This window comes from Alexandromys fortis, unplaced genomic scaffold (genome assembly GCF_014885135.2).
Source record: "Alexandromys fortis isolate MF-2015 unplaced genomic scaffold, M_Fortis_MF-2015_v1.1 scaffold_24, whole genome shotgun sequence".
Classification (NCBI taxonomy): Eukaryota; Metazoa; Chordata; class Mammalia; order Rodentia; family Cricetidae; genus Alexandromys; species Alexandromys fortis.
Window position 1 is genome coordinate 16,172,501 of NW_026067906.1, and position 8,895 is coordinate 16,181,395.

Sequence of the window (8,895 nt, forward strand, 5' to 3'; positions counted from 1 at the left end):
AAGAGAAAAACCCCAAACCAAACAAAATCAACAAACAAAAACAAGAAATAAAAATCTTGTCATGGAAGCTGTAGTGCAGCTCACAGTTACCCCTCAGTCCATTCATTTTTACTTGCAAGGGTTCATTGCTGGCGCCATCAGTCTGGCTCGAGGGTTCATTGCTGGAGCCATCAGCCTGGCTCGAGGGTTCATTGCTGGAGCCATCAGTCTGGCTCAAGGGTTCATTGCTGGAGCTATCAGTCTGGCTCGAGGCCCCTGGTTTCTGCTACACCAACAATGTGCTCTCACCAGGGCTCCTCTTGGATTGCCCATTGCTGGCCTGTGTCATGGAGGTCCTGCTGGTGTGGATCTGCAGGTTTGTCCACTTCACATCCTCCAGTTGTTCCATAAATTCAATGGATAAGTTTAATTCTTAATTGCACCAAGTAAATTTCCATGTCTGTATTTCTGAATCTGTTATTCCCATGAGTGAAGCCAGAGCTTTGCTTTTCTACACCACACACATTGTTTCGTGACAGTTGTCTTTGGAAAGAACTTTCAGCTCATGTCTGAAGGCCTTTGGAGCTTCTTCAGAACCCCTTCCCCACTGGCTGGTGGTGGCGCACGCCTTTAATCCCAGCACTCCGGAAGCAGAGGCAGGCGGATTTCTGTGAGTTCGAGGCCAGCCTGGACTACAAGAGCGAGTTCCAGGACAGGAACCAAAGCTACACAGAAACCCTGTCTCAAAAAACTAAAAAAATAAAAAATAAAAAAGAGCCCCTTCTCCAAGCGAAAACTAGTCCGGACAAAGCACAGATTGCGCAGATTTGGATCCAATACGATGGACAGCTGGTGATCTTCCATTGGCTAGTACTGTCTTACCGTGTAGATTACTTTTGTAAATGTTTTGTTTACTTTTAGGTGTATAGATACCGTGTCTGCATGTATGGATGACAAGTGCTGATTGCCAACTGCAGCTATGTCAACCAGGAATCCTTGTGGAAGTCACCATGAGGGCTGAAGATGAGGGTCAGTGATAATGCTCACACCATGCCAGGGCCTAAGTTCTGTTGTCATGACTACAAACCCTGCCCCCTCTGCTGATAAGCATGATGTCAGACACAGTCTTTAAAACAGGCTAAGAATATATCATATGTCTCTCTATATAATTGCATCATGAAGGTCTTGACTTTAGACCATAGGTCTAACTGGTTCAAACAACTTTCAGAGTCTACTGACGTTCATAATAAATAAATGTAATAATTATAATTTATGATTTTGCTGGGGCATTAGGAATAAGGAATAATAGTTTGAAACAGTCTTGTCACAAAACCACAATGTCTATTCAGTTCATTTGAAATGATAAACTCTCACAATATGTCAACCCCCCCCCCCAGCTGCTTAACTAAGATTCAAGGAGCTATCTGAGTTCTGATGCTGTCTCGTGCTTTAACCACATGACCAACATGAAAGTTTTCAAAATTTGATCTGTTTTCAGAAGTGGACCTTGGCATCCCCTGCATCCCGATTACTTGGCTCAGAGTTCACTCTTGTCCCAGCTAAGTCCTAACTCCTGTGGTGGTAAGACCTTCCTCAGTAGTTTTGTGTTTGAATTCCCTTTCCTTTCTGGAGCACAGAGAGCTGGGTCACCAAACAGCCGACGGAATTACCTGGGGTCACCGTGTGTTCCATGGGAACACTAGGGGTCATCTGAGGAATCACCGGGCACCACCATGTGACCTATGGAAGTATTGATGCCCAGGGCTTAACATTTGTTGTGAACATTAAGATTTTTTCCTTTTTATTTGGGTCCTGGCTCCTGTGGCCCCTAAAAGAAGTGATTTAATGAATCATATTTTCACCAAGTCCCAGCCCTTAATCTAATAAAGAGCACCCCCAAAAAACCTGGGAATTTATTCATGTGAAAATTCTTATAAAACTATAAAATCGAATCGTGTTATTGATCCTCTATTGAATCCCTTTTTTTACAAAGAGAAAGTAATATGACATTGGGACTATTTCAGGAAATCTCTAATCTTCCTTATTTTGAAATGTGCACTTTCAATTCTTTTCTGGTTTAACTTCCATGCATAAACTACTCTTACACTTTGGGCTACATTATACTTTTATGTATGTTAAGGCAATCCCACATCCTTGCTTTGCTTGGCTTTTGCTGTCACTTACTTGCTATGCTAGGGGTCAGTCCTGGGGCCTTGTGCATCTGAAGCAGGCCCCCCATCACTGAGCCATATCCCTCCACCTAGAATTTTACAGGTCACTTTCTTTTCTTACAGTTCTTTTACATACAGGAGTTTCCCCCACACATTTCAGTGAGCGTGTGACTTTTTTGTGTACACTTTCCTTTCTTTACATTTCAATTTCAGGACTCAAAGCCATCATTCCAAATCTGCCCAGTGGCGGCTCTGAGTACCTGTCTGTTATTTCACCAGAATTCCACATCTTGCCACCTGTCAGGGCACTGCCAGAAGCAGTGTTTGCTCCTCCGCTTTATCCCTGGCCAATCTAAAATACACACCAGAAAACAGCCATAAAAGCTGGGTGGTTTATTGACTTGTATGTCTCCTCTGGAAGGCTTCTCCAGTGCTGTGAGCCTGTTATTTTAAAACATTTATTTGTTAGGGCAATTTAAGACTATCGTCAAGTGTAGTCTTACATGGTAGCTCAAAAAGTAAAGCTAGATAAAAGGTAATTGCTCTGTTGATGCTGGGATGAGAAGTGGAGACCGGAGCGCTCAGCATCTTTCAGCCACTCATCTCTCGTCTGAACCCTCTCAAGGGTCTTGGGAGAAGCCTGAGCGTATCATTTCCATTTCACAGAGCCACTGAAGGTCAAGCTCAACTTCAATTCTGTTAGTTTTGTTTAACTTACATATAGTGTAGTCAGTCCCTCATTATTTTTCCCTCAACAATTTTGTTTTCAAAATAATCAGTTAATTTTTCTGGCTTTTTGACTTGGAGTCCCCTCACCCAGATTTCTAAAAATTATATGTTTGCTGCCAACTTAAATTTGTTGATAATAGATATTTTCTACGAATTACCGTTTCACGGTATCATTATATTTTCAAAGTTTAATTCACCTGCTAGTTTATGTTCCCCTTAGTTTGATGATGTAAGGATTGTTTACTTCTGAGTCAGTTTGCTTACTGGTTAGTACAACTGTAGTTTTTCCTTTTAAAGTTATTAAATATCAAACAAAAATATTTGCTTAGTGTTTTGTACCTTGACTTCTATGCATGAACAAACATCGGCTACACACTTGAATGCATACCTTTTTAAATCCCTAAACATGTAGAAAACACCAGTTCTCTTCAAAGTCCCCCTGCACAACCACCCACCCACCCCACCCCCCACCCCCCACCCCCCACCCTCCACCCCACCCTCACCCCCAAGTGACCTTTTCTCCGTGTCTGTGGCACAACCAATGCCACGAACCTATCTGTGATTTATCCACCTGAGATATGAATGGAAGGTGATACTGAATCACCAAACCTTTGCTCCCTAAAACCGCCATAGTGCACCCTCACACCAGCTCGCACAGAGAGCCCTCCCTCCTCCTTCCTGCCTTCCAGTCTTCCTACTCCTCACCTCCATCCTTACCTCCCTTTCTCTTCCTTTCTCAACAGGCCTCACCATGCGGCTCGGGCTAGCTTCAGACTCAGGATCCCCATCTCTGCCCTCTGAGTGCTGAGACAGTAAGTGTGTGCTCCCACCTACAGCTCTCTGAAAACAGTTTCCTCCCCTTTCGTCTTTGAAAACGCATCTTTCCGTGGCAAACTGTCAGACAACGTTCTGCGCTCTTCTGGCTTTCTGACTCCACAGGGATGTGTGCTGCTGTATGTTTATCAGAGGGACATGTGGTCTGTTCACTCTTTGGGTCTGAATTCTTGTAGTCTATATCTGAGTTAAGTCATTTTTAAAAATTAACTAAAAATAACAGACTTAGTTGAATGACATAAAGTAACATTGTCTAAGGACAAGTTTTGGGTTTGCCTAAATTACCTATAGCAATAATGATTGAATTCATCATTGTTGCTACGGTCAGTTGAGTCACGCTTCATTTAACAACTTTTTATGAAACTCATGTAAGCGACTCAATCCTTCTAACATAACATAATCCAAAGATCCACTAACTTGATACTTCTATGCTAGGAGTGATAGCAGAAAAAAATATTTTAAAGTCTTTATTTTATGTAATTGGGCCATTATGTTTCTATAAGAGTGGAAATGTTGTATGTCCAGTAAAAACGCTGCAGCTCATAACATTAATACAGTGACCCTGAATCTGAGCTGAGGTGTTTCGGGCTGCATCTAGCATGACGCTAGGCACCGTACAAGGTCCCCATGCCGCGTGGTCCACTGGCGTGACACTGTGTGCAATGCAAGGTCCCCATGGCATGTGGTCCAGGGGCGTGACGTTGTGCACAGTGCAAGGTGCCCATGCTGTGTGGTCAGAACTAAGGCTACAGTGAAGTCACATGTGTCAACCTGGGCAAGTGCTACCACAAATGCCTTGGATTTATTACACATTTAATCTGAATACATTCTCAGTCATTATCCATTCAGAAAAGGCTTACTATTGCCAAATTTTTCCACAATGCCCATGTATGATTACCTAACTATATGCTGGGGTCATGACCCAGAGATTAAGAAGCCACTCTCTTTTCTCAGTCTCATTTCTTTCTTTTTGAGGAAAAGACCATGCAGCTGATGAATTTGATGAGAAGAAGGGCCTCCTCAGCTCTGCCTACTCTGTTTCTCCTATTTGCTTCCAGGCTACTCACAAGAAGCAGACACTGCAGTTCCTTCTCTACCATACACTTAGGGACTGGTCCTGGGGGAGGCTTTCACTTGTTCATCCTGCTCAAGACTGTGTGTCCATTATCTGATGAAGGGGGTTGCAATAAGAATCTCACTGTAACCACAATTGTTTTCCAATATCTCTGCAATAACAACGGTGATGTTTGTGCTCTAAAAGACTTTTACGTCTCCCTCTCAAGGGCCCTGAAATAAAGAAATAAAAACAATTGCTACTGTCCTCTAAAATCCCAGGATGCGTGTTATTATTCAAAGTGTGTGTATATAAAATGGTGGATATTTGTTTATACAAAACTATGAATGGTTTGAAAAATATTTTTTAAGACAGAGTGTTTCTGTGTAGTCCCAGCTGTCCTGGCATGTGCTCTGTAGTCGGCCAGGCTAACCTCAAACTCAGAAATCACCTGTCTCTACCTCCCAAGAGCTGGATGAAAGAATTTAAGAATGATTTTGTCACTCCTTGTTTTCTCTTTGATTTCCGTGACCTTGAAACCCACACCACTGGTAACATTATAATGTCCTGCTCCCAGCAAGAGCTAAAGGAGTTGATCTCATAATTGCCAGTGTGTTCTCACAGCCTCGTTGAGTGGCTCTTGTCATCAGAAGGGGCGATGGAGTCCTATCAGATTCAGCAGAATGAAGGCACTCACCTTAAGGCATTTGTGTGACAGTCACCTATTTTTACATAATAACCATGCCTCTGCCATTAAACAAAGCTGGGATCACTCTTCATCACGGACTCATCCTTTAAAATCCCGTGTTAACTAACAGGGTTCGTGGGCCCTTTACTTCTTCAGTTTGACAAACTTGCTTTTATAACAGACAGTCCCAATCCATATACAAAACAGACATATCATACGATGGGGCAAGAAACCTATGGTTACTTTTTAAACTCCTTTTTTACTCTTCTGTTAATAACTCTGCTGTGCCAAGATTTTACACTATCCAACAGAGAAAGTGAAAGACCTATCCTTTGCTGGTTACAACACCAATGAACAAATAGAGGCACGAGTAGATGGGAAGACTTCCTACGCTTGTGGAAGGCAATATTAATATTGTAAAAATGGTCATCCAACCAAAAACAACCTAGGATTATGTACAATACCAACCAAAGTTTCTATTTCACAGAAATAGGAGGAAAACGATCCAAAGTTATCCTGGAAACACAAACTCCCCAACAGAGACAGAGCGATGCTGAGCAGTAAACACTGATGGAGGAATTACCTGATTTCAAGTTATATACTACAAGACTATAATAATAAAAGCAGCATGGGTCTGACACAGAACTAGACCTGTTACGCAGTGGACTGCTTTAGAGGACATGGATCCACACAACCATGCCATCTGATTTTGACAAAAGTTCAGTAAACGCACACTGTAGGCAAAACAGTCTCTTCAAGGAATTATGCTAGAAAAAAATGGACACCCACTTGTGGAAGAATGAAACTAGTTCTGCCTCTCTTTTTTCCTCTATTTTTTAATAATTTATTTAACTTTATTTTCTGTGCATTGGTATGAAGGTATCAGAATATCCCTTGGGACTGGAGTTATAGACAGTTGTGAGCTGCCGTGTAGGTGCTGGGAATTGAACTGGGTGCTCTGGAATTGCAGCCAGTGCTTTTTCCTGCTGAGCCATCTTTCCAGCCCCCTAAATCTTCCTCTCTTTCCATGTACAAAAATCAGCTTGACAGGGACCAAAGACTTCAATATAAAACCAAAATTCTGAAACAGTGGAAGAAAACTGAATGGCTAGTCTACAACATAAAGATGTATGCAAGGAATTTCTAAATAGGACACTGGTAGTTCAGTTCAGGAGGTAAAACCGACAATTGACAAATGACACTGTATGAAGTTAAAAAGTTTCTGTAAAGCAAAAGAAAGTGTCAGTCAAGTGAAGAGGCAGCCTACAGAAATGAGAGAAAAAATGCCACCTGTGTATTGGACATAGAATTAATATCTAGAATATACAAAGAGCTCAAGAAATTGAACATCAAGAAAATAGCCTAATCAAAAAAGGGGGTCTGGAACTGAATAGAGGTCTTCAAAAGAAGAAATAGTAAAGGCTAAACCACATTTGAAAGTGTCCAACAGTCTTAGCTTTGGGGATCTGCAAATTAGAATTATTTTGAGATGCCAATTCACCCTAGTCAGAATGGCAACTATGAAAAAATTCAGATACTGTTGCTCACGGTTCTTGGAGTGGAGATTGATGTAGCCACTGGAGAAATCACCAAAGAGGTTCCTCAGAAAGCTAGAACTATAAATACCATACGACTCATCTAGACTGCTCCTGGGCGTATACTTGAAAGATTCTGTATCTTACTGCAGAGTTAGCCTGCTCATGCATTTCACTGCTGCCCTTTTAATAATAGCTAGGAAGCGGAATCAGCCTAAACGTCCATCAGCAAGCAAATGGTCCATGAAAGTGGGATACACACACAGTGGAATTTTATTCAGTTGTAAAGAAAAACAAAATTTTGGGATTTGTAGGTAAATGGATGGGATTGGGAAACTTACATTGTGTGAGGTAAGCCAGGCCCAGAGAGGCCAGAGTTGCTTATTCTTTCTTATCTGGGTCCTTGTTCTAAATCTTGTTTTAAACATTTAAGTTGAAGCACCTGTAGAAGTCAAGAAAATAGAAAATGGTCATTATGGGGGTGATGCTTTAAGGAAGTGTGGATAGCAGAACACGTGATATAAAAGTAGGGAGGGGAAATTCTGGAGGGTTGGAAGGTTAACGCAGAAATGGGGTACAAGGATAGGGGAGAGAAAAAAAGGTGGGGAGGGAGGCTTAACCAAAGTGAAGGTTTATTGTTTTTATTTTAAACCCACATAAAAACCTGCTAGTTTGTTAGCCAATTAAAACTGTTAACAAAGTAATCAGAAAAAACTGATCCACATGGCAGGATAATGCAACTCCTAGAAGCTATTGTTGACCCCAGTGCCAAGTGTGGGGAGATACTGCCTTCCGAGTCATTGGACAACAGAGAGGCTGAGAGGTCCCCCTAAAACAATCCAGGCTCTTCCCATCCACTTGGTTGTATACCAGAACTAGGTAAGACTATTGTTGAAAGTGCAACATGGCTTTGTTGCAAGATATAGAGACAGCAAACTCAAATGCAGCTTCCTACCTGCTGGCTAGCTTTCATAGGCTCTGGCAGAGGTGAAGCAGATGTGGTCTAACCCAGATGTGAACCCTACAAACTACAAGTCAACCAAATGTGCCCAGTGGTGTAGTAGTAGCGCAACCACTGTGTGAGGAACCAACTACTCTAGGAGTCTGAGGCCCATTCCACAGGAAACACATGCCTGGCAATCTAACTGGATCGAATCTCACAGCTGAGGTGGCTTAGCTAAACTGTTACAGCGCTAAACTGCTGTCTAAATATTTATGCTTTATAATAACCATATCCAAACTCTAATTCTCAAAGAAGCTGCTCCTCACAGTGAACAGCAGTGGGGGGGGGGGGTGCAGTTTCGTGACTTTTAAGAGAATAAATGGCCATCCAATGCTCTGTCCTAAACAGGATGTCTAGACCACCAGTAAGGCTTACGGGGCATTGCTGTGTGGGTGTGGAAGGAATGGACGAGTCAAGAAAGAAGAGGAGGCTGCAAAACCTATCTCCAGGACGTGACTCAGGCATTGCAAATGCGATCTCATGGCAGCCGGGTTGCTTGCACAAGATGGGGCCTGTCAGGCAATCAATAACGAACATGGTGGGGTCATGAGACCTTACCCGTCTTTGTTGAACTATTGATGATTGATAGACTCCAGGGGTGGGAAAGTTCTTGTCTTCCGTTAATGACCAAATATTGATCCCAGCAGACTCCATTGTATAGTTTCAAGTAAGTGACCACATGGAGGGTCCTAGTTAAAAACAGTAGGGTCATAAAAGAAAACAAAAATACATGAATATAGAAAAGGCAGCAGTTAGCTGGGTGCTGGTGGTGCTCGCCTTTAATCCCAGCATTTGGGAGGCAGAGGCAGGTGGGTCTCTGTGAGTTCAAGGCCAGCCTGGTCTACAAGAGCAAGTTCCAGGACAGGCTCCAAAGCTACAGAGAAACCCTGTCTTGAAAACGA

At 42.4% G+C, this 8,895-nt stretch overlaps 1 long non-coding RNA gene across 1 annotated transcript; it reads left to right on the plus strand.

Annotated features, from left to right (window-relative positions):
* Positions 1-908: 908 nt before the first annotated feature.
* Positions 909-4,778, plus strand: LOC126497446 (uncharacterized). Its single transcript, XR_007590615.1, has 4 exons — positions 909-1,008; positions 1,478-1,560; positions 3,623-3,691; positions 4,689-4,778. It is a non-coding gene; the product is annotated as an uncharacterized lncRNA (long non-coding RNA).
* Positions 4,779-8,895: the final 4,117 nt, after the last annotated feature.